The 27,757-nt window shown below is 30.9% G+C and overlaps 1 protein-coding gene across 1 annotated transcript in view; it reads right to left on the reverse strand.

Annotated features, from left to right (window-relative positions):
• LOC139087172 (uncharacterized protein MAL13P1.304) overlaps nucleotides 1-3,899 on the reverse strand; it is a 71,249-nt gene extending 67,350 nt beyond the window's left edge. Inside the window, exon 1 of the mRNA XM_070635906.1 lies at nucleotides 3,768-3,899. The gene's annotated coding sequence lies outside the window, so the exon portion shown is untranslated. The remainder of the gene's footprint in view (nucleotides 1-3,767) is intronic.
• Between the last annotated feature and the right edge of the window lie 23,858 nt (nucleotides 3,900-27,757).

Genomic DNA, 27,757 nt, shown 5'->3' on the forward strand with positions numbered 1-27,757 from the left:
ATGTTACTCATCCGAACGACTCCAAATGAAGAAGACTAAAGGCTCAGCTAAATCTATATTATTAACATCAAATTTAAGTTGCTTAAATTTGAGAGCCGTATGGACGCCAAACGACGGCCTCTTTCATGTGACGTTAATAAAATAGATTTAGTGGCTTTAAAGTTCCATTTCGAAGCCTTCTTCATTTGTATCACTTAGATCATTTAATATTCTTCACATTGATTTCAAGTTCACTCCAAAACGCAAGAATAATTTTCCATATTCTGTAAAGTGAAGATTCAATCTGAAATCATAACCATTATGAGACATTGAAAACCTTACAAACTAAACCACACAATCATGTCTTATAGTAAACCACCCTCTCTATTTTCTACATTGATTTAATTTATCTAAGTAGTGCTTAATGCAATTACTTGATTATGCGTCATAATTTTCCTCTCATTATGGCTTAACTTGTTCCATGAATTTCCCTTTATATTTTCTACATCCAGCATTAAACTTGTAATCATTTCATGTTCAAAAGAATGAAAAACTTGTGAAACTCGCTTGCTTGCTCTTTTCCTATGCCTCTTCTATCCTCTCATGGCAGTAGATGGGGATGGAAGTAACAAAAAAGAAAGTTTTTAAAGTAAACCAAACTTAATTTTTCTCGGACGATTATTCACTTTCCTCTTTTCCTTAACTTTCATCCGATCCTCATTTGCGAAACATCCAAAGTTTCATTTTATTTTTCCTTATTTTTCTTTTACTGTTGCTACATAAACGAAAAGAAACTTATTATTTTTGGATTGAATGTGATGGAAGAAATGGAATTTTGGTCACGAAAGAAAGCGATCCTTGAATGAGATTCATTTCTGATAGAAAAAATATTTGTTCACATCTTATTTGGGAAACCTTACGCAGTAAAAAAACATAAATAAACGTGATTTCATTCCTAGAAACTTTTTTTTTCTGTGCCGAATAATTTCACTTTCTAGAATAATTTCCCCAAAAAAACCACCTAGAGGAAAACAACATTTCAAGTAATTACAAAGCAAGAAAAGTTTTCTATTTACTTTTTCCAAATGATTTTTTTTCCTTCTTTTGCTGGCTGTTCTATGTTTTCCATAGCAAAAAGAATTTTTAGCTCATATATTTTGTATTCTACAACTTCCTACCACACATCCTTTTGTTTTTATTTTTCATAAAACTATTAAAAGCTGTCACCCCGAGCGACACAAATTAAGAATGCTTCACCACGGAGCTTTTAAGTTTTTATCACAGCTCCTTCCCCTAACAGACAATTTGAATGATTTAATGGTCCAGAAAGACTACTTCGGTACCTAACAACAGCTTCTTTGTCTAGTAGGGTATATTACCTGCCATATGGTTAGCACCAACAGTAAGCTGCCTGTCTCTTTGACAGCCGTATGAAAATCACACGGATTACAAAATTTAGTATAAAAGGAACTTAAAGAACACTATCGCGGAAACTTAAATTGCCCCATCGCGGAGACTTCTTCATTTATGTCGCTCGGACAAAAGGAAGGAAAATAATTTTTTTCCTCTCAAACAATTATGATGAATCGCAAGTTTTAGGCTTATCTATTCATCATAGAACATACCAAAAATATTTTTCCGCATTTTGTTTTTGCTCGTTTATGTGGAAAAATTGGAAATATCCGTAAAATTATATTCGATAAAATTCTTGCCTCCCTTCATTCCTAATGTCATTATTTTGCTATTTATTGTGGGACATTACAAGAAAAGCACTAGAATATTTAATTTGGTGGATACACAAAAATAAAATTCTCTCTTGAATAATTTTCGATATGTCTTATGCAAATTGTAAAGGAAGGTCCAATGAAATAAAAAAAAATTCCTATTATTACTAAACGCTGACAAATGGGAATTAAGGTCCTTTTGATATGAAAAATTGATGAGTATTTATAGATGTGGAAAATGAGGGAGAATGAAAGATAAAAAGGAAGGAAAAAAACAATAAAAAGACACCACATAAAAATAATTGTAACACCAAATTTTCTAGATCTTCTTATTATTTTTCCGCTTGTCAGACACTTTGAAATGAAAACATTTTAGGTTCTTGAAAAGGCAAAGAACAACAACAGCTGTGTTTGTGTTATGTTGTGGAATTTATTTCGGACAAAACAATTTTTTTGATGTGAATATAAATCAGTTTAATATGTGGTGGACTACATGAAAGTGCTCTCAATTTAAAAGTTTTGTATGAGAAGCCACAAGTAAGAAAATAAATGACTAATATCACTCAGAGACCACTAAGCAATTGCTTTCTGTGGTTTGCCTTCTATCCAATGAAATTCCATTCTTATTCTTTTATTTAGTACGCGAGAAATCGAGAACATGAGGTAAGAAAATTGCAAATCCTACTTTTTTTCCGTCACAATTTCAATCTCGATATCACTTCTAAAAAAAACTTTTTTTAAACCTTAATCTAAACGAAAGAAATATATTTTCATGTTTCGTTTTCCTTTGAGCTTTCGGTTTACATTTTGTGGTTTATTTTGACTTTTATTATGATTTCGTGAAATCTCTGTGGTGCCTTTTGATGTGCTCCGAAAAAAAAGCCCTTAAAGCAAACTTTCTGGTTTACAAAAATGTATTTTTAATTTTAATGTGGGTTTAATACTGTTTTCATTTGTTCTTCCTCTTCTGTTTTAATTTGAAATTCAGCACACCATGGATGACAAAGAGATCCTTAGAGAATGCTCAATGAGTTCTCAACTTTCGAAAAATATTTTCATATTCTTCTTCATTCTTTTCAACATTGACTAACAATGAGTAAAATATGTCACATTGACTATATAGTATGAATCATACATCATTTCCGTTATAAACTCCCCTCACCAAGTTTTTTTTTTATAGACTTTGTTTAAAATACGAAGAAAAAAAATATTTTTTCACGCGAATCAGAACAAAATTTATTGAAATTCAAGGCATGAAATTGTAAAAACAAAGAAAGAATATAAAAAAAAAAAATTCCAAAATGTTCAAACGCATTTTGTTAGTCATTGAGCTCATCGATTGTGCGAGTGATATGCGGCTTCTGAATTTTAAATTAAATTGTATTGAAAAAAAAGTTTTTTTTTTACTGCTGTCGCGGACATTGAAGAAGAATTCATAATATCGAGATATAAAAAAAATTGATTATCGAACAACAATGCACATTATCATGACACGAGGAATTATTTTCATTTTTTTGCATCTCATTTAAACAATCTGTGTGAATATTTATGTACATGCTCGGCACAAGAGGATGCCTGTCAAAACACCAATAATTTTCCAGACGAGAGATATTTATGGCAATAAATTTGCATTGACACAAAAATTGCAATTATTTCATTTCACAGCTTTTTTCCACTCTTTTAGTTTGTACATGTTATGGGGTGTTATGACAAAAAAAATATAATATAGTCGATGAACGTGAAATATTTAATTTCACACTTTACACAATTATCATTTAATTACTTTATCAATATAATAACTCTGACACTTTTTTGATTCTGTAAAAATCTTCTTTCAACTATTTATTTTTTTTTCTACATTTGCAACTTATTTAACATTTCACGTCAACGATATGGTCCAATGATTTTTGGCATTTTTATTTTATAACGAAATATAAAAATTACTACACATTCGCGTTAAGCTTCGAAACAAAATAACGATATTCAATTATTCACCGAGTTAAAGGAAGAGAAGTGAAACTGACCAAAAATAAATATTTAAACTGCATAATTTTTTTTTCAAACCTTTTTCAAATCAATAAATTTTTTTTATCACAAAAATTATTTTTTTTTTTATATTTTCATTAATTCATTTTTTTTATTCAATAATAATTGCCCGCCGAAATAAAAGGTATAGAAAGAGAGCCCTATACGAATTTCATCGAGTGCTGAGTAAAACACGTTTTAATACATTAAAAGCAGATTGTAGACTGAGCAGCATTAAAAATATTTCTGTGTTGTTCACCCGTACTGTATAGAAATTCAACACACAATGAGGAGAATTTTGTACGCGTATTTGTGTGCTATTATTTCCATTGAGTGCACTTCAAGTAAATGTTAATATGAAGATACGTTTCGTTTCGTTTTTTATTATTGCTTTTCTGAGTCTGCTGGTCATGGTTGAGTGCAATTTTTCTAACTGGAATTTCACCAAAAAATTATATGTGCGTTATGCGCATGCTCCAAAAGTAATGTGGTGAAATTCCACTAGCTGGAAAATGCAACTGGAGATTAACATGTGTTTCTCATGCTGCCAATGTTGTAATTACCTGACGGTGTGAGATATAAATTTTTTGCATTCTTTTCTCTCTCAATTTTCACGTGACAAGATTTTCTCATTACAACTTTAATTTTGTTTTTGAATTTTAAAGGCATGACTTTTGTATGGAGAATTTTTTCAAGTGCCATTCAAATGGAATAATAATGGATAAAAGGTATTCAAAAAGATCTCAAATAATATCAACAACATATTGTGTACACAATCATTTTTAAGCACTTTCACACTTATTTTTTGTTCAATAACAATTGATTTAAGAAAATGAAGATAATCGATTAGATCAATTCCTCAAGAGACTCTCCAAAGTTCAATGAATGATCCCAAATGTCGCATAATCGACAGATAAAAAGGTCTTGTAAAATATGAACCTTGTAAAACTGTTCATGTCAGTTCATATCTAAAACTTTTCGACTTTTAATTGATCTTTTCACTGTAAAATGATCGACCCAAAGCCGTCTTAGGCATTTTGTTGCTATTGAGCATTAACGCAACATTTTAACAATGTTAATGGACGTAATAAATCATCAATTTTGAGTTGATACTCGAGCGAGAGCATAAAATTGTAAGAAGAGATTTAAAGCGAAGTGATTTGAAGAGAAAATACCAAGAAAACAATTGAATAACGATCGATCGATGGATTTTAGCTCTATGACTAGTGCTTTATAGCCAAAATATTTTTCTGTTGCCTTTTCTTTCTTTCTTCTTTTCTTTGTTTTGCTTTTATCGAAAAATAATTTTTTTACGTATAATTAAATTAAGAGAAATTCGACTCAGTGCTCATTAATAGTAGACGCGCGAAGTTGAAAGGGAAAGAAATTTTCCGCACATTTATTAAAATGTTCATTTAGTTTTATTTGACACAATTTACATTGGTACACAAAAGAAAAAATATTTGAGGCAATCACAAGTCCATTGGCTTCATTTAAAAATTGTTCGCACATTCGCCAGAATTCACGGTTCATTTCGATAAAATATAAATCACGATTCTTTTTTTTCTGATGTATGCTGTGTGTTCAAGTGCTCTGGACATAAAAGTCATTGTGAGTGAGCGACTCAGACAAAAAGTTCATATGTTGATGAGCAACATTTTAAAATGAGAGAGGGCGAATGTACAATTGTCCATATATCTTAGCATATACAGAACAATTTAAATGACTTTGCATGAAATTAACAACAATTTATGTTCAACTTCGTTCTTGGTGTTCTTGGTGTCCTCTTCACTTTTTCTTTTCTTTTCATTTTCGTTCTTTCTTTCTTTTCATTCCTTTTTCTAATATTTTTTGGTTAGCAAACTATTAAGCGATGATGATGATGATTTATTCGTATATTGTTGATATTTCTACGCTTTAATTGTCCATTCACGTTCAAAAATAATCGATTATTTATACGAATAAAAACGAAGAATCCAATTTGGAATTTTTAATGAAACTTTTTTTATTCCATTCGTCTTTTGCTGAATTTTGAATTTTAATTCACATGCATTTATGCTCACTTTACAAACAATTCATGAGTGAGGCAGAACAGGAATTAAAATTTTATCATATTTACAATTGAGATCGTCCCACTTCCATTTCCATTTTGACAAATAGAATTAATAGAAATAGATTCTAGCAAGAATTGAATACAATTGATGAATGAATGGACAGGATTGAACCACAAAAACGTCTCACGTTTCAGTCTTTAAAACGAGAAAAAGGCGAGCATGTACTTATTATTATATTGTATGTTGAAATTAAGATGTAAAGTGTGGTAACGCTCGATTTTTAAATTGAATATTTTTCATGTTCTTTCGTTCAATGTTTGATGTTGTTTATTGGAATTCCTTCTTCCTCCGTCATTCTTCTTCTTCTTCATTCCCTTCGTTCCTTCGTTTTTGTTTTGAGATGTGAGTTAAGGAAATTTTGGATCACACAATTATTTCATTTCAATGAATGAGAATCATTTCATATAAATTTCTTTAATCATTCCTCTTTCTCCTTACTTTTTGATCTCATTTATTGAAGTTAAATGCGTGAATATTAAGTGATGATGGATCATTAGAGAATTCTCTGCATTCAATTCATTTCTTTTTCCTCTTCTCATTTTTGGCCTTTTACTTTTCTTTCTTTAAAATTATTGTACTCAATGTGTTCAATGAGTAATCATAATTTTCGATTATTTGCTCAATATTTGATCAATTTGTATTCAAGCAATCAAGCAAACGAGAAGCAATAGCAATAGCAACAACACAAAAATTAATAGTAATAACAATTTTCATCAGCTAAACCCAGTAATTTTTCCAAATCTCTTTTACAAGTTCTTTTTCTCAATTTAATGAGATATTACTTATTGGAATTATTATTATGCGATTACAATATTTAAACATGACCTAAATTTCGGTTGCAATTATCAAACAGAGTCTGTGGTCACGTTACAAACTACTTTTTCTTTAAAGACAAGACAATTTAAAGCTATGCAATAAATAACATAAATATGTTCCGATTTTTGAAATATTAGTTTGTTTCCTCCTATACACTGCAATCAGTAATTTGTGCTGGTATTTTATTTCCATCAGCTACAGCATATTGAAGAAATCTTTCGACCAGAAAAATAAAGAAACTTGACATTCAGTGGTTATTCATTTTAATTTTACGGTTTTCAAGAGAATCTGTCAAAGGGAATTAAGAGGACTGAATTTCTTGTTGTAATTAAAATTTTGTATGGTTTTTTAAATGCGGCAGCAATTTTTATCCTCCTTCTTCTTTTACTCTTCACTTCTTAATTTCCATAATGGACTTTTTACAGCATGATGATGAATTAGTTTTCAATTTTTAATTTTTATCGATTTTATATCCACACCTGTCCTAATGGATTGATATGAAACAGCCTCATCAACCCCAGCGACAAAATTATTTTATTAGCAGCAACTGTAAGCCAAAACTCTTATTGGTTATGTTAAGTCTTCTTCATTTGTATCGCCCGGGAGAGTGTAAACCATTGTAAAAATTTGTCCCAAGTAGCACAAACTCTGGAATGGTCCCAGAATCAATTCGAATCCGGCACTAAATCAGTGTGCGCGACTTGTGCTATTCGCGAATGTGCATATGGAGCTGCTATGTACAATTTCACAATTGATTGCATTCAATACTTTATTTTCCCCAGCTCGAGTCGAACAAGCTGCGATTAGTCGACCATATGTCTAGTTATATATTCGACGTTTCATGGGAAGTAAAGCAAATGTCAAGTTTATAACTAGACATGTAGTCGGCTAATCGCAGATTGTTGCACTGAACCAGTATAATTTTTTGATCTGTTATAAGACAGTGTGACATGAGAAACAAAGGCTTTGAAGCTTCATACTATATTTTCTTCCAAATTAGTTTTTTTTAAAAGAAATAAAAAAGGAATTAGTAAATTTAAAGGCACAACAATTAAAAATCTATTTTGGTTTGATGATTTTTTTAATTGCTTCTGACGTAAAATTTGAAAAATGTTGTGAACCAATAGTGGCTGGAATTTACACTTCATGATAAATTGAATGATTTCAAATCTATTTGATGTTTGATTTTCAAATGGAATAATATTTGAACTAAAATAATTACATGGATGGATATATTATTGAAACTGATTTAATAGCAAAGCATTTTCAAACTCAATATCCCTTCTTTTTAAATGATTTATGAATTTTATTACACATCAACACGTAAATGACTACTTTAAAATCCATAACAACTCAGCACATGTAACATAATACGGGTTCATGAAAAAAAGTGAATTTCATGGTAAGAATAAATGAAAGGTAAGCAGATTAATACAAATTTTGATGGTTGAGACAAGAATAATCCGCTCAAATTGATTAATCTTTAAACTCTTCAGCATTAATATTAAATTTGCTGAATGGCATTTAAACCGCATTTTAATGTCTACATTTTCTCACAAAATTTGCGACCGAATAATTAATGACATTTAAGCAATCAAATTTGTAAACACATGTTATGATTATATCTTACAAATCTCTTTAGTAGTAATGTCTTGTTTCTTGACTTCCATGCAATCGATATGCGACAAATATCGACAAGATTTGGAATTTTGATGTTATTGCATCACAATAATAGCATTAGTGATGAAATTGAATCTTAGCTGACTAAAACTAGAAAATGCAAATTCAGCAGTTGCTATACTGTAACATTCTACATTATAAGCATGGAAGTTTAGGACTGCCTACGATAGTCATGTTTTCAATTTAATTTTACGACTTTTTAGAAATCTAATGATACTAATGTGAATACTTTGAATACATTTTAGGTTAATAAAAAGCAATTTAAGGACCCTAAGCAATATATTAAATATGCTTAATGTTTATGATGAGAAACATTTTATTTTTTCATGTAAATTCCCCATAAAGTCAATAAAAACAGATCATAAAGCTTGAAGTAAATATTAAAAAAATTTGTCAGGCAATAAATCAAAATGTCTATAAAGTAAGTTACTAAATTCTTTCAACATGCTTCATCAAAAGTCTACACAAGTTTAAATATGTACCGCTTTTTATTCTTCCCATGTGTTCCGATCCCCATCATATTCTATCATCATCTTCTCAAAATTGATTTACTGTGAAAATTATTACAGCTTATTCCCTTATGTGTAATATAAGCATGCTTAAATACATTTTTAGTTGGGAGCAAAAAGCACTTGAGTTTTTCAAAGTTTTAAGTAGCATTAAAGCGTTCACTTTAAATCCGATTTTCTATTATCATACCTCAAATGCGGCATCAAATGATCACTCATTCAATGAAGGCAGAACAAAATTTCTATAAATTAATGGACTCAAAATTATATAAAATCCTATAATGTAGTATCGTTGATATTGAATAAAAGTTGGATATTTAATCTTATTCAGTGCAATTTTATATTTTTTAAGCCATAATTTTTACGTCCAAAATTCAAGCAAATTAAGTTGCAATTCTAGAACTATATTAAAGCATGTTAAATTAACCAGTTTTTCACGAGAATCAAATCTGGGTCCACCAATTAGTAGGTTATCAAAATAGCATTATATCACCATTCAAAAGAGATCTTCCATGAAATGAAACCTAATTATAGAAAGATTTTAAACTGAAACTTTCTTCTTCACATTTAAAATTTTGGCTAGTCGTTTTCTTCATGTTGTTGAGAACATAATCAACTTTTGACATTCGACTGCATGATAACGTTCCGAATCAGCCATTATGGTGTTTGAGTATACTCATAAGCATATTCATTTAGGTGAGGAATGTTTATTATCAGTTAGGAGCTTCTCAGTATAAACCCGACCGGCCTTGCTAGCCTGGTGCCAGATTTTGAATCAATTGACCGACTTGTGTTGTTCGGGACTCTTTAATGATAGTAAATGTGTAAAAATTTAACTTTATGTAAATAAAAAGCAGATCATTATTCTTTTTTATCGTAAATACATGTAAGAGAATCAAATTTGTAAATCAAAAAACAACTTGAATGTGAAACTTTTTCTTTTGATTCCCACCACAAACATTTCATTGAGTTTGCTTTTTTGATTATTTTCTGTGGTGAGCATTAAAATAAAATTTTAACTTTTCATACAAAAGCTGCAAAAAAATTGAGGATTTTTTTTTATTAAATCAAAAAGTAAATAAATAAACTTTTGGTTGATACCAAAGGATAAACTCATTTGTGGCTTGTTGAATATTAATATGGTGAATAGCATAGATAAAGGAAAACTTTTTTTCCCTCACCATATGGAACTTAAAAGTGAGATGTAAATTTTGTTTTGTACTTTTGGAAAAAAGCTGCTACTTTAGTAAAACTTTTTTTATGCATATGAAGCATGTCGTTCATTTTACGGTAAAATTGCATATCATTTCATGGTTTATGCTTTTCTCATTCTATGTACATTGTTAATATCTCCTTTCATCCCCCACATCTAAATGTTTTATTGTCGGCACTTTGCCTAAAACGTCTATAAAATTATTATCAATTCCATTAAAGATATGTTTATAGTTACACACAATTATAATGAATTGCCAATGGATTACATTAGTTGTCCTAATTTTTGGAGTAGTAATAATGTCACATATACACATATGACTTTAGGATAACGACAGGATTTGTGGCTGCATTACGACTGAAATTAGGAAGTTGTAAATTTTGCCTTTTGAATGTAGAATGCCTTAAGTATTGCTTTTAAGTTACGTGATTCATAAAAAAGCTTAATTTGGTCTCTTTAATTTGAAAACTTTAAATTTTGTCCTCAAAAGCAATAAACAGTTTACCCACATAAATGCGTCATAAAACTTAAATACAATTTACATGTTTTTCATGCTTGTTAATATTTTTATTCATAATATCGATGTTCTATCATAATGTCTAAATACCTATTTGGTCATTAAATGAGAAATTATATTACTCACCATAATAACAATCTGATATTAGTCGTTATAGCCATTTCATTCTAATTTTGTGTCACGACACAATGCCGTCAGTATAGGGTTTTATTTTTATATGCTTCGCTAGAGAAACTGTTCATATTAACTGTTTAATCGTACACATAAATTCCTATATAGATTTCCATTATTCTTCTTCATCTTATTCTCTTCGTCATTATCTATTAATGTAGTATATTATTTTTATTTCATATTGTATGTGACGCATTATTATGCTTGTAATTAGAAACAAGAAAAATCATTAAAACTTTTTATTTCCATTTCTCCTTTGTTTTCATGCATACTCATTCATCTCATAAGACTCCAACGTAATCGTACATCAGTGTGAGGATAATAAAAACTGAGCAAATGCGGGAGAAAAACTCACTCAACAAAGTTTGATGGGTGGCTTTAGAGAATGAGATGGATAGAAATAAAAAACCCGAAAAAATAGAATTGAATCAGCTCTTTATGCCTTTATGCATTTCAACGCCATTAAAATTTATGAACTTGACGTTAAACTCACTATCCGATTGCTTTTGCATGTTCAATCTAGATTTATTACCTCGCTTTTTACCTCGTTTTTCTTAACATGCTTTCATGTCTTTCTGTCTGTCTTGAGCAAATCTTGCGATCGATTTTTCGAAACTTCTACTAGCATCCAATCGAGCTGAAACTTTTCATGCATGTATTCTCGATGACAATCAATATTCAAGCATGCGTCACAATATAGCTTAGTTATGCTATAACAATTAATTTTAAAATACGCTTACGTATTACGTCGTAATTTATTACGTAATCCTTAATACGATTATTGATTTGAAAAAATTCCAAGCCGGTCAGATTCAAGTCTCAAATTTTCCAACTTTTTTTTCCGTACTTTTTTAAGCCACTTTTTTGATAGTTTATAATGTTTCATGAAATTATCCATTTGCACATTCTAGAGCTATTTTCCAAAATTCTTGGAATTTAATATTTTTCATCACGCATTTTCACACAAAATTTTACAATTTTTAAAAATTGTAGAAAAAACATTCCTAATTCATCAAAGTTATTCCATGCTAATTTAAAGCTAATTATAAATGTTTAAATACTAATAATAATTCTTACATAATAAAATCAAATAAATCGATTTTGTTATTCATATTATGAGATTGCCATTTGTCAATCAATTTTAACATGTCGTGCTGCGTAATGGTTAGAGTGCAGTTCACAATGAACATGAGGTCATGAGTTCAAGCCTAGGCATAAGCAATATTTTTTTTTTGGCGTTTGGGAATGTTTTTTGATAATTTGTGTTTACTCATTCATAAAATCAATGTTTTGACATTCTGTATAGGATTCTGTCTGGCATAACGGTTTAGCTTGTTCGGGAAACTTTGGCCAAGCGATGCTTGGCCTATCGGTTAGCTTATCTTCAAATAAAAAGCAGCGATCTTGGCCTATCGTCTAGCTGTAGAATCAAATTTTATCAAGCGAAACTTGGCCTATCGGTCTAGCTTAGTTCTTCAAACTTGATGCCAAGCGAAGCATTGGCCATCGGTCTAGCTTAGTTTTGAAATTTGCCAAGCGATGCTTGGCCTAAAATCGGTCTAGCTTAGTTCATTCAAACTGCCAAGCGAAAATTGAGGCCTATCGGTCTAGCTAAGTTCTTCAAACTTATGCCAACCGAAGCTTGGCCTATTTCTAGCTTGTTCTTCAAATATGGTGAAGCGAAGCTTGGATATCGGAAAGCTTAGTTCTTCAAACTTATGCCAAGGAAGCTTAAAATCGGTCTAAGCTTAGTTCTCCAAACTTATGCCAAAAAAGCTTGGCCTACTAGCTTAGTTCAAACTTATGCCAAGCGAAGCATGGCCTATCGGTCAGCTTAGTTCTTCAAACTTATGCCAAGCGAAGCTTGGCCTATCGGTCTAGCTTAGTTCTTCAAACTTATGTACAAGCGAATATGGCCTTTCGGTATAGCCACATCCTAAACTTATTGCCAAGCGAAGCTTGGCCTATCGGTCCAGCTCATTTCCTCAATATGCCAAGCGAAGCTATGTATCGGTCTAGTTAGTTCTTCACAACTTATGCCAAGCGAATTGGCCTATCGGTCTACTTAGTTCTTCAAACTTATGCCAAGTAAGCTTGGCCTATACGGTATATAGTTCTTCAAACTAATGACAGCGATGCTTGGCCTATGGTCTAGCATTAGTTCTTCAAATTATGCCAAGCGTAAGCTTGGCCTTTCGGTCTAGCTTAGTTCTTCAAACTTATGATTCATAAAAAAGCTTGGCCTATTAATTTTAGTTCTTCAAATTTTGCCAAGCGAAGCTTTATCGGTCTAGCTTAGTCTTCAAACTTATGCCAAGCAAGCTTGGCCTATCGGTCTAGCTTGTTCTTCAAACTTATGCCAAGCGATGCTTCTATCGGTCTAATGTCTCCAAATACCTATTTGGCCTAAATCGGCCTAGCTTAGTTCTTCACCACTTATGCCAAGCAAGCTGATATTAGTCGGTCTAGCTTAGTTCTTCAAACTTATGCCAAGCGAAGCTTGCCTATCGGTCTAGCTTAGTTCTTCAAATTTATGCAAGAGAAGCTTGCCTCATCGGTCTAGCTTGTTCTTCAAACTTATACCAAAATTTAAATTAAATATTCATTTGACTAAAAAGTTGAAAATAAAATACTATTAATAGTATATTATTTTTATTTCATATTGTATGTGACGCATTATTATGCTTGTAATTAGAAACAAGAAAAATCATTAAAACTTTTTATTTCCATTTCTCCTTTGTTTCCATGCATACTCATTCATCTCATAAGACTCCAACGTAATCGTACATCAGTGTTAGGATAATAAAAACTGAGCAAAAGCGGGAGAAAAACTCACTCAACAAAGTTTGATGGGTGGCTTTAGAGAATGAGATGGATAGAAATAAAAAACCCGAAAAAATAGAATTGAATCAGCTCTTTATGCCTTTATGCATTTCAACGCCATTAAAATTTATGAACTTGACGTTAAACTCACTATCCGATTGCTTTTGCATGTTCAATCTAGATTTATTTTTATTACCATTTTGATATCAGTAAGTCAATTTAAAAGCATCATTTTGTGATGATCTGATACCAATTACTATAAAAAAAATTTTGGAACCATTTATTGAATTAGATTATGCTGCATATAAAATTTTATGGTTTTCTTACATTTTCATTGCCATTTTTTGTAAAATTTGCTTTCTAATTTAGCAGATTAAACCAATCCAATCTTATTCTAATGGTTGTTTATAGCACAAAGCAGTAAAGTTCACTGGAAATTAAGAAAATAAGAAAGAACAAGATCAGGATTGTATACAATGTCATTTAATCCGAGCAATACAAATAATATTAAATTGTCCTTCCACTTGGCTACTTGCATGAATATGAGGGTTTCTGCGGAGCCTTTTAACTCCCGTGGCGAAGCCTTCATTTATGTTGCTCGGGATTGTTGACGAAGTCTCGATGAACATTATGATGTCATTCAATACTTTCTGAAATTAATTTATCAATTTTCATAATTTCTTTAAAGACATTGAGCTTTAATTGCCAACCTAAATTTAAGGTTATCCATATTGTTACTACTCAAAAAATACTTTTCTCCAAATCATTTAGTTTAAATCATGTTTCTGGTAATTGAAAATTTCTGTGTAGGTTTGACTATTCAACTTATTTTAAAGTAAATAAAGTTCAAAGTGTAGGTTTTCTTAAGTCTACAAAATGCCAAAAACTCTTATTGAACAATAGTTCATATATTTCATATATTTCTTAAAGGTCATTTGATGTAGAAGAAATCTTAGAATTCAATCCTTTCCACAGAAAAACAGTTTAAGGCATGAAAGTTTAATATTTACTTTAATTTTCCACAATTCTGACAACAATCGACTGGAAAGCTAAAATTGAGTAAGAATTTATGATATTTGGCAGTAACAAAGATTGTCAAATTACAGATCTTGGATAAGAGTCAAATCATCCGATCTAAACTTAGTTCGCTGGTCGTACAGATCAATTGTGATTCATGAGCTTCCATAGATGCCGCCTGAAGCTGGCTTTATCGCTGGCTTCCTTTTGTCAATTTCCAAATTCAAGTGTAATATCTCTTTCGACAGCTTCCTTCCAAGAGTTATTAGGTCGCCCACTACTAATATCACGTAATACTAAGAACTGCTTCAAAAACGCTGTGTACCATAAACTCAGAATACACTTCAACTTTCTCCAAATTTCATTCAATTATCATTTTATAAGTAATTACAAACATCCTTTTTTCAACTATTCGTTTAGTTCTCTTTTATTTTTTGATAATTTTTCTTAAACACACAATACAATTCTGCAAAATATCCAACAATGTTTGCTTTGTTTTATCGTACAAGTGCACGATACGAATAATCTTTTTTTTTCTTAAAGCAAATTTGTAGAAGCTCATAAGAAGCTATTTATTTAATATGCGGTTGCTCTTCATATTTAATAAACAACAACATGCATTATGCTCTTAAAAAGAAGAGAAATAAAACTTTTTATTATAGTCTACTGAAACTTTAGCGCCTTTTATGCATCAATAAAACTCTTAATTAGAAATACTTATGTATAACTTCAAAAAAATTTGCATGGATGGAGATGACTCATTACAAAATTAGTATTTTTTGAGATGAATGTGGATTGATGTCGTCTGTGGAGAGAACTTTGAAATGTTTTGAGAATTTATGCTTCTATGCTGAGTAGTTCAATGGAAAAAAGTTCATGAAATGGAACTTAGTTGTTAAGTAACGGTAAATTCTGGACAAGTGTTCAAGTATCCAGGTATCCTTATGAATTGTAAGCTTTTGTGGAAAACAGGTTAATTGAAAACGGGCTTATCTACATCCAGTTGTACTTGGAAATCAATGAATATTTTCCCTTACCACGAACCAGAGGTGTATCGAGTAGGAGTTTCCAAAGTATAGAGTTCGGCAACTTTTCTAGTCTTTGACCGAGACTACAAGTAAATTCTTTGAAAACGGCCTCGATAATCTTTAGTATCCAGAGGAGAGAGGGAACACCCTTCTCACAAATCCTTCTGGGAAATAGGAAAACTGTTCAGATGGATACCTACTTTTATAAACTGATGAATTACAATGAAATTAAACAGATTAATTATTTTCAAGATCAAGAAATCTAAAGCTTCAAATATCTTCAATTAAAAACAAGTCTGATTTCAATAGCTGTAGACATAACAACAACAGTAGAATTTATCATTTACAAACAGGTGAAAAACTATTGAATAAAGTGGTGGAAGGAGTAAAAATAATTCGAGGAGCTTATTTCATCTCTCTTATATGAATAAAAAGTTGTTCAGCACAAAAAGAAAAATACATGAAAAAGGAGTTGAACTATAACAAATAAAAAAAATTTTTATTTCCATTTCTTCTATGCATATTATGAATTTATAAATTATTTGTGAATGTGCAAAATAGTTTTGTGAAATTTTTTTTTCTTCTGTTTTATTTTTCATCCTTTCGTATGTATATAAATAGATTATATATTTTTATCATTGCACTTCTGTTGATGTATATTGTGCACGTATTCAAAACTCTTCTCTTTAACTCTTTCCTTGAAAATGATTCCCGGAGTTTTATCGAAACTTTTCTTTATTCTCTCATAAAAGTTTTTACTTCAATGCTGAAAACAACAAGAAAAAAAAATTATTTTAAAAACTTGCTGAATGTTCTGTATTGTAGTAACTTCAATTTGAATAGCAAACAAAAAGTTTTGAAGGAAAGCCCGAGTGACACACATTTTTGATAGCCATATGGTCACTAAACGAAGTCAACTTTCATTTGGTGTTGATAAAAGAGGTTTAGTGGAGCGTTAAAAGCGGAACCGTGGCGGAACCTTCTTCATTTGTGTGGCTCGGGAGGGAGAAAACTGGTCTATATCATTCAGCTGGTACAATAGTCTGGCAGATGAAATTACAATTGATGCATGAAATTTACTTATCAAAGTGCAATGTAAAAAATAACTTGAAACTTTTCCGAGTCTTTATTCCTTTATTGTTTTAGGAAAATTGTTTTTTTTTTTTTTATTCTTCAGACTTTTATGTGAAAAACAGCTCAAAGAATTGAAGAAGTAGATGAGATAGAAAGATGAAAATTGAAAATTCACTTAAATTCTAGAAATCTACTTAGGGGGAGTCAGTATCACGTCGCTACCATCAGCTTTCAATTTTTGATGAAAGAGCATTCAAATTCCAATTAATTTAAGAGCAATAAGATTTTCGGCATGAAACAAGACGAAAGCATGGATGAAGAAATTCGACCTTCTGCCTTTTTCTCAGTCGGAAACATTTCGTGTGAACGTGATACTAAGGATTTTTATAAGAAAATTACTTCCTTTTTTCCTACAAAATTTTAAGATTATTCTATTCTTGCTCTTGAAAAATGAAAGCATGCTCGTACGACTTTGTAATGAATTTGGCAGCACTTTTTTGCTCTGCATTTTAAATTTTATGTAAAGTATCGTGACTGCTTTTCAAAAAATAATTTGATAATAAATATGAAAATTTTAAAAGCTTTTCATGCTTTGATTTTGTCAAGAAAATTTTTGAAAACTCAACTTCAACTTTTTTATTAAAAGCTCTTTAATTTATTTCATTTTAAAATAACTAATGACATTTTACTGAAAAGTTCTGAGTATCCTCATCTGCTTTATCAACAAGTTTGATCAACCAATTTGAATGAATTAAAGTTCACTTAAGTCTTCCTTAGTTTTTGTTGTATGTCGTTTTCAAATGCTACTCTTAAATAATTTGTCAAAAGTGAGTCTTATAAAATTCAACCTACTCCCAATATAAAACAGTGGTTGGCAACCTAAAAGACATGGCACATTGATTTGCTATGAGGAATGATCAGATTATACCAGTGGAAAACAACATGTAATTTCACGGAACACCTAGGTGGTAAGTCTCGATTGAGAACTCACATGGCATACAGTCACAAGATTGCCGCGGCACACTTGTTGCCCATCCCTGGATTAAACATTGATTCTCAACACTGATACACAAAAGACATGTCAAGGTGAACAAATGATCCGCAATTAATGAAAATCGTAATTGAAGTAGCCTAAGACTTAAGGCGTTTGTAGTCTTACCTTTAATATTCCATATTGCTATTGAATCCTTTCATCCCTAAAAGTTGAAATTGATTCATAAACTACCTCTAATCTAAAATTAAAATTTTTATAATCACGAATAAATTTCATCATACTTTGTGATATTGAAATTCCTAGATTGAGCATTAAATAAGCACAAGCGAGAATTTCTTTCCTTTAAAATGCTGAACCTTAAACGTGCTCGAGCATTTTCATCGGAAACCATAAAATCCGTTCTTGAAAGATAAATCAAAGTGAAAAGGTGGCAAATGAAGAAATCAAAAAATCATTTCGTGATTTCTCTCAGCATTAATCGTATGTTATAATGAGAAATGTTTTTATAGTGTATGACAAGATAGTGAGAAATTGTAGCATAAATGTTTGTTTTCTATGAAATAATCCTTATACATTGTGAATCGGTTGGTGGTATGCTTATACAACATAAGTCATGAGTCTATAATGTGAATATAAAATTTATGCATTTAAATTTCCGATAAGCAATAAAAATGTTTTCTTATGCACGTTGATATGTACACAAATGCAAATTTCACACAATCATGCCAAGGTAAACATTTCATTAGTTTGACAACTTAATTTAGCAATGCACTTTTACCTCCATACACGTAAAACTTTTTACACCATCACTATTAAGCATCAACAACAGCAGAAATAATGTTGACATCATTCCGATGTAAATTGTGTGTATATCATAAATTCATACATGCAATTTCATGGAGATTCATTTGAAAGAAGGGTGAGATGAACGTACTCAATAGATAGAAAGATAGATATGAATGGCATTTACAACATTTATAAGCAGTATGATAACAAGTAATAAAACATCATGCATCAATTTATCATCGATATAATACATTTATAGATATGTTAAAGGAGAAACTGAATATTGCATTATCATCAACAAAAATTCATTCAATATAGATGTTCATGTGTACAACATGCATGAATATGAAGAAATCATAAAAATGAATGATGAAAATGAGAGAAAAAAATATATATGAAATTTATATTGTTGCAAAAGCGAATAAGAGAGTAAGCGGGAGGATTCAAAAAAAAATGAATAATATTGCTAAAACAACTTTGCACATTTATCAAATAAGAAAAAATCATAATAGAAAATTTTTGCTCCTCTTGCTTTCACAAACTCGACTTAAAATCTCATTCATTTATCATTTTATGTGAATTTGCATTTTCCATATCATCCTATTGTTATTATTTCCTCTTTCGTTATAGCTTCATTTGGATGGTTGTAAGAACTTTATTACTTCATTTTGACTGGTTTATAATGGGATGAATATGAAACAAGTTCTGTACACTTGTGGCTAATTTTGAAGAATCTTTTATGTGGCACAAATGAAATTTTTATGTGGCACAAATGAAGATGGCTTCAACACGGTGCAAGAAAAGCTCCACCACGAAGTCTTCTTCATTTTGGTCACTCGGGACAAAATGTTTTCGAGACAGCGAAAAAGCATCAGTGACGATCCCTAACAGACAATGATCATGATCACTAGTTTGTGATTGCAATCACATTACAATCACAAAGTGTTTTTTCATGATCACAGCTTGTGATCACAATCATTATCGTATCTGATCGTGATCGCTCTGAAAAAATTTCATCATCACCGTATCATAATCACTGAACATAGTCACTGAGCGTAATCAGAAGTCATCTGAGTACGATCACTCCAAAAATATCTGAGCATGTTCACTGATCGTGGTCAATGAGCGCAATCAGATGTGACCTTATCATAATCACTACTGGAAATTTTTATTTTCAAATTATCATAATCACTGATTGTAATCAATGATCGTGATATTTGATCATGTTCACTGATTGTAATTAGTGAGCGTAATCAGAGCAAAATCACTTCCAAAATTTTTCGAAATTTTTCAAAGTCATATGACCATGTTCACTGATTGTAATCAATGAACATAATCAAATGTGTTCTGAGCATGATCACTTCAATCAGGGGGAAGATTACTTGGCGTGAAACGTATACGATGATTTTAGTTCGTGGAAGTGACTTTGACCTTACTGGATCTTGTTATTTAATCGGGAAAGTAACTTTTACCTTACTGGATCTTGATTTTAGTTCGTGGAAATGACTTTGATCTTACTGGATCTTGGTTTTAGTTCGTGGAAGTGACTTTGACATTACTGGATCTTGTTATTTGATCGGGAAAGTAACTTTTACCTTACTGGATCTTGATTTTAGTTCGTGGTATTGACTTTGACCTTACTGGATCTTGGTTTTAGTTCGTGGAAGTGACTTGGACCTCACTGGATCTTGTTATTTAATCGGGAAAGTAACTTTTACCTTACTGGATCTTGATTTTAGTTCGTGGAAGTGACTTTGACCTTACTGGATCTTGGTTTTAGTTCGTGGAAGTGACTTTGACCTTACTGGATCTTGTTATTTAATCGGGAAAGTAACTTTTACCTTACTGGATCTTGATTTTAGTTCGTGGTAGTGACTTTGACCTTACTGGATCTTAGTTATAGTTCGTGGAAGTGACTTTGACCTTACTGGATCTTGTTATTTAATCGGGAAAGTAACTTTGACCTTACTGGATCTTGGTTTTAGTTCGTGGAAGTGACTTTGACCTTACTGAATCTTGGTTTTAGTTCGTGGAAGTGAGTTTGACTTTACTGGATCTTGTTATTTAATCGGGAAAGTAACTTTTACCTTACTGGATCTTGATTTTAGTTCGTGGAAGTGACTTTGACCTTACTGGATCTTGGTTTTAGTTCGTGGAAGTGATTTTGACCTTACTGGATCTTGTTAATTAATCGTTAAAGTGATTTTGATTTTAGTTCGTGGAAATGACTTTGATCTCACTGGATCTGGAGTTTTGTTTGTAGAAATGACTTTGACGTGACTGGATCTTGTTTTTAGTTCTTTTAAGAGACTAAAAAAAGTTCCAGACAGTACAAGATCCAGTAAGGTCAAAGTCACTTCCACGAACTAAAATCAAGATCCAGTAAGGTAAAAGTTACTTTCTCAATCAAAGAACATGATCCAGTAAGGTCATTCAAGATCCAGAAAGATTTAAATCATTTTCAAGGAACTATCATAAAAAAATAACTTGAAAAAATGTGATTTTTTGCAAAGATTTTCGCAAGATTTTCATTAGGATGAAAAACGATTGAAATTTTATTTTTGATATCGATTTTACTCTGTTTGGATAAAAACCCTTCAAAAAGTGATTTTTCGCCTTAATTTTTAAAAGTTAAATTGAAAACCTTATAAAATGTAAGGTTTTGAATAGATTTTTCTCAAATTATAATGAAAAACTCGGGAAAATTTAATTTTCATCTTCAATTTTTGTTTATCAGATTGAATAATGATTTATAACGAATCACCAATTTTAATTTGTAAGCATATGTATGCACATGCACATGTGCATATTGGTCGAACATTTTTTTTTCATAATCACATGATTATGTTCACTGATCATGATCAGTGAGTACAAAAAGTAAAAAAGTTAATTAAGTTAACTATTAAAACCCGAATGGTATCCGAAGTGATAAAGTATCATTACTTCTTGAAATTTGCATCATCAAAAAATATAATAATTTAAATATGTCTTTTGCCATATTTTTATTATTATATATTTACAGATGGTGGCTTCAAGGAAAAACGTGAGATCTCGAAAGTTAAGCAACGCAGCAATAAGATGGGTGACCGAAAAAAAATTCTAAGTTTTAAAATTTTCAGAAAAAAAAATTAATAATTTCTACTAACACACATACAAAAAAATACTTAAAAAAATTCAGCTAACACCAAAAAAAATTGGTTAACTTAATTAATTTTTTTGTTTTTTCATGATCACTAACCAGAAGTGATCATGATCACTGATCACGCTCAGTGATTGTGATCACTGATCATGATCATGATTGCGTCTGATTACGATCAGTGACCACGAAAGTGAAAAAATTGCATGCAAGTTTGCACTTGCATACAAGTTATGATCGTAATCAGACGCAATAATGATCATGATCAGTGATCATAATCACAAAAGCGCGATCGCGTCGGTACCGTACCGTCATCAAATAATGTATGGAGTGATGATGAAAATTTATCGTGATCAAAACTCAGTTTCATCATCACAAATATCGCATCTGATCATGCTCATTGCCTGTTAGGGCGATGATGTTAGACCATCAAAAAACCAACCCTAACGACTTGGTTCGATCTTAGACAAAGTATAGTCGGATTCTGGTGATTTTTTGCTATCCCTTGTCATATTAATCTAAAAATAGTATGAATATTTGCGACACACAAGTTGTGGCTAGATACTCTGCATTGGTATACCCTGGGTCATGCAGCTGTGCAAAAAAGCAAAGACAAGATGTTTTCAATTTTTCAACAAATGAAAATATAAACAAATTAAAAGCTAAGTGTCAGGAGAATGTGCCAAAGTTAGTTGTGTCTGAAATCTGGAACCAAAAAATTCTTACTATGTCACATATAAGTCACATCTTACCACAATTACCCAATTTGTTTCCAATACTTGATAAAAACTTATTCCTCTTTTAAGTTTCTCCATCTTTTGTGGATCAAAACTTCGTCAAAGTAAAAACTTTTAAGGAAAACTTTAACGATATACTCTAAACAACAAAGTTAATCAGATGAGACACGTTTCAGATCCATTGATAGACTAATTAGCTATCAAAAATATCAACATTTATCACGACAAAAAGAAATTGTCTTACGTAAAAAACTTTTACAAGCTTCAGTGAGTTCTTAACTTGCTTCCTTAACTATTTCTTCTCCTCTCATTCCAATCTAGATAGATGAAATTGTTGTATGTATAAGATATAGCTCAGATGAAATCTATTTATTCGAAAGTTTTATTTGCTATAAATTAACTAAGAAAAACTCGATTAAAGAAGTTTTCTTTTCCATTTTTCCTACCATTTTCTACTAGAAAACTTACTGTACAGTTGAAATTTACAGCATTTCGTTAAGTGATTTATGGCTTGAGGAAATCTAAAATATTTTACTGAGCCTGTAGACTTTTAAAAAAAAAAGCATAAGGAGGAAGTGATAACTCATGCAGAAAGAGGCTCAAGATAGTTTAAAAGTTTACCTAAAAACTTCTAATTAATAATATTGAATGATTGCAAAACTTGTCCTCAATCATGCTCTTCTGTTTCCTTATTATCATTATTACTCTTTGTGTACGATATCTTAAGACATTTGGCATACAGACGACATACCAATTTCATTCAAGGATGTAAAGAGGATTTACATTTCAATAATGTTTTATTGTTTTCCAAATTCAAATTAATTTCTTTATTGCCATAGGCATGTGTGTGCTTTACATATGAGACATTTATCAATTCACATGCTCAACACTTGTTTTTATTCAGTATGATTCTAAAGAAAAAGGGGAAATAAAGTTCAACACGAGAAGACGAGCACACAAAAAAAAGGTTTCAGATTAAGAGAGCAGATTAATTCCTTTCAAGATGTTCTTTTCGCCTTTTCTTCTTTCTTTCTTTGAGCATTGCATTGTCTCTATCGATGGTCTTAACACGCGCAATAATTTCTCAAAGTGACAAATGACTTTCCTTTTGTTTGACATAGAAAAGGGGAAAAAATAGGCAAAAAAAGACTACAACTTTATTACAACATAGAAAAAAAGTCAAGATAAAAAAGTAAAAAGAATCAATTGATAAATATCGGTAACTTTCCACAATACTAATTGGATTTTTGGCATTATTGACAAATTTCTGCTAATCATGATTAATTGAAAATTTCATCGCCTCAATACTTTCTATAAATGCTAATTGATAGTCTCTATTGAGTCAATAGAAACAGCATAGTCATCATAAACTTTTCACTAATGGACTTTTTTATTTCAAAATCTCTTCCTCAATTCCTCATCATTGAATACAAATTATTTCTCTCTCTCTCTTCAATCTTTCGAATATTAAAATATAAATTGAAAACTTATTACCTAGCTGATTTTCATTCATTATGAAAATAATTTGGAATTTTTTTTTGCATAAATACCTAAAGGGAAATTTATATTATGGCTTAAAATATTCAGTAACCAGGCAGAGACATTAAGTTGAGTTTTGTGCTCCAGAGTCATCGTACACAGGCGTTTAGCCAGAAATGTGTTGAGAGAGTGGGGATATTCTCAACAATCGCAAAAATTGAGGAATATTTTTAATTTTTGTCTAGAAAACCGATAGCGAAATGAAGACTTTTTTTCAGAAAAGGTAGGTTGATCCCCAAACTCCCCTTAAATACACTTCTCGTCCTACAAACACCTGAGGACAGTATCTCAATATTCTCGAGTGGGATATTCCACCTACGACATGGCTATTCTAGGTTTTTCCACTACACCTCAAACTTGGTACTTTTGGACTGAAGGAGGAGTAGAAAATGTGGGAAATGTTCATATAGCCCTGCGTGTCCATGTGGTGTTGGGTAGGATATTCCGGGTAATAAATAATAACAGCTCAGAATAAGGCTTTTCATTTTTGTTATCAAACTGCCAAATCCATCAACCTTTAAATTCATCAAAATCATAACAATTTCGAGAACTTTAAAGTTTCTAGGGCTAAAGCTTTAAAGTTGTTAGTGCTTAAGCACCAAACCTCTAGAAGTGTCTAATACTCAATTTTTTGATGGACGTCAATTATGAATATTTCATTGAATTTATTAATTCAATAATCCAAAAAAATTAAAAATTCTGAAAATTTTACAGCATTATACAAGCTTTTTCTCAATTTTCTAAAGCACCGAAGTAATTACTTAATTGAACATTCAAATGAATTTTTCACAAGCTGTTAAAGAATTCAACAATTTTCAAATGATCCAGAAATTTTCAATTAGAATAATTCCATGTCGAAAGATTACAAATTTCCAAAGCATCCAATTTTATTATTCACAATATAATCTAGAATGAGAAAATCTCCCTATTAATTACAAAGTGTCAATACCTTCAACGAAATTAATTTTGTGGATAGAATTTTTAAAAGAAGTAAAAAAAAAAATATATTCAGCAGAAAAAAACGAGAAACTTTTTTATGGTAATGAATGGAGAAGAAGATAGGAAGTAAGAATTTCAAAAGGATTAACGTGATGTGCGAAATTTTAACCTTTAAAATTCTCATCACATCCTTCATTCCTCTGTGAAAATGCGGAACGTGATGATTTTTAAACAACGAACAGAAGAGATTTTTGCTACCTTCGTTTTCGTGGAGATTTGCCATGATTTCCTCCTCGTTTAGCAACGAAAATAGAAGATTTTTTTTCTGTCTTTTTGGAATGGATAATACCCTTGGTATTTGTATCTGTATCGTTATTCTAAAAAAAATCTCACAAAAAATGTTAAGTCAATAAATTAAGAAACTAATTACTTTGTACAAAATACCCCGTTTATTTCCAAGTTTATATCCACCCTTCAATGTTGACTCAAAAGATTATTCTGCATGAAAAAAATTCAGAGCCATTAAATAAATGAAATGAAATTTGGGTGATCTTATCATTACTAAATCGTAAAATGTTTACATAATTTATTGCATGTATGGTTTTCGATTTATTTCTAATGCGATTACTTTCCTTAAATACGTACATTAAGTTGTTATTTTCTGAACTGATTTTATGACTGCTTTGGAAATCGGTTTGTCTGTTAGTACGATGATCCTTTATTTGGGTACGTTGATAATTAAAGGATGCCACTTCCTGAATACGCTGCTGGTTATTATAGCTCTCATTCTAGCACAAAACTACTCGATTCCTCTTGTCCTTGTTCAATAATAGATTTTGAGCAGCATTCGACTCTCATCTTGACAACTACATAACGTAATATATAAAAGACTCCCAAGCAGCTCTCATTCTTCGTTTAAAATTACTCAATGTCATTTACTAAAATTTATGACTGATTCCAGCAAACCGAAGACGCAGTATTTTTATGACGTAAATGCGCTTAAATCACCAATAAAAGTGCTTACAGTAAATTCTTCTTTTTTCATTACTTTATCATAATAATTCCAATGGATAAAGTTAATGTTCTTAACATGAAGGGTGGAATTGCGGAGACAAGCAATAAATGTAAATCAATTTATTACAAAATATGTTTCACTTGATTTTATTAATAAATACATTATGTGGTTGGGTGAATCAACGTATGTATTGTGTGCATATATAGAACTAATATGTCTATCTATTCATTCTTCCTTCATCCCCCACACCTACATAAACTGTTCATATTATTCGTTCTATGTGAATTGTGTTGTGCGGTTGTCAATGTGAGAAATGTCTTCCGTTAAATTGGTTTGATGGCAAAATGTTGCCTTTATGATGCCGCAATACATGAAACTAATGTGAACATTTCACCATAAACAGAATCATCGCATTTATTTCTATGATTGTGAGTGAAAACCGCAACAATAACTTTAATGAGCCTTAGGGATGACTTTTCACTATGTACATACTTATGTATTTATGTGCGCTTTTTATGTACGGATAAATGTAACCATTTATAAATCTAATAATGTTGGATTATTTCATTATCAAAATTGCAAGAACGAGAGAAATGCTTTTCATCATAATTACATTATTACATTATGATGTAAAAAAAGTAGAATGATGGCTAGATGAATAATGCAATAAAATGAAAATCGACATGATTAAGTTTATTGTGGTTATGCAAACAATTTATTTTCCGCATTTCCTCTTCCTTTTATAACTCTTTTGATTCCTTTCATCTTTATTTTTACATAAATGTAGTAAGGAAGTCTTCAAAAGAGAATTTGTGAAGCGCATATTGATGGGATGCATCCTTTATGATTTGCTACTATCTACAACTATAATGCAAAAGATGGAGGGTCTGTAAAGAAGTTTTTTTATACGTAATCTAATAAGTGAATGGCCTTAATTTATCGATACTAATATTCGGCTACGTTGAAGTAATGCACCTTCAAGTGAAATCGGAGAGTTAAGGTATCGGACAACTTGATATATAATCTAGTTAATAACTTGGCCTACGGTTGACTAATGGCATATTTCAGGGAATGTTATGGTCGACTAATAGTAATTTCCTCAAAATATGCTTTTATTCGGCGATAGATTTAGTTAATAACTGATCATTATTTCAACTTTTTCAATCACGATATACAATAACCATGAAAATTATGAAAAATTCTATAAAATTCATTATAACCAGAAAAATCAGCAACCAAAATGACAAATTTTCCTCCACAAATTGCACTCAAAATATCCATTAATAATTTTCTGGAGTGGTTAGTAAAAATGGAATTAAAAAGCATTCTAAAGTGCATTTTAAATAGCTTATTGTGTGTTGTCGGATCAAAAGAAATTGAAAACAAAAGAAATAACTCACTTCCTATGTATGATGAGCATGCCATTGAATTAATGAGTACGAGTGATGTGAAAAGCACTTTTTTCTACTGCTGCTTTTTTTGCTTGCATACTTTTTTTCGTTTATTTACTTATTCTTTATCGGAGCTCTTTCGCACACAAGAGTCCTCCATAATATTGCACACATAAAGCACACAAGTGGCATTCACTCTTTCGTATTTCTCTCAGTCCTATTCCTTTTTTGTGTGAATAGTGTGCGGTATATTCTATTTTTAATAAACAGTAAACATAAATTTTATGCTTTCGAAACTATTTTAGCTATAAAATAAAATAGAAAAGTGAAAAAAAATATTCTTTCTTACTTTCCATTATGCTTAGTGAGTGCTTATGGCTTACATGTAGTATGTACATACATAAGCTAAATAGAACAATATAAAACTCACATGGGATGGTGAAGGACGATGAAGTAAGTGTATGGGGGATGAGAATGAATTATGCATTGTAATAAAATATAAATTATGTACAATATGCATCCACAGTGCA

This window comes from Chironomus tepperi, unplaced genomic scaffold (genome assembly GCF_022539635.2).
Source record: "Chironomus tepperi strain 1889 unplaced genomic scaffold, CSIRO-AGI_Ctep_v1 contig_100, whole genome shotgun sequence".
NCBI lineage: Eukaryota > Metazoa > Arthropoda > Insecta > Diptera > Chironomidae > Chironomus > Chironomus tepperi.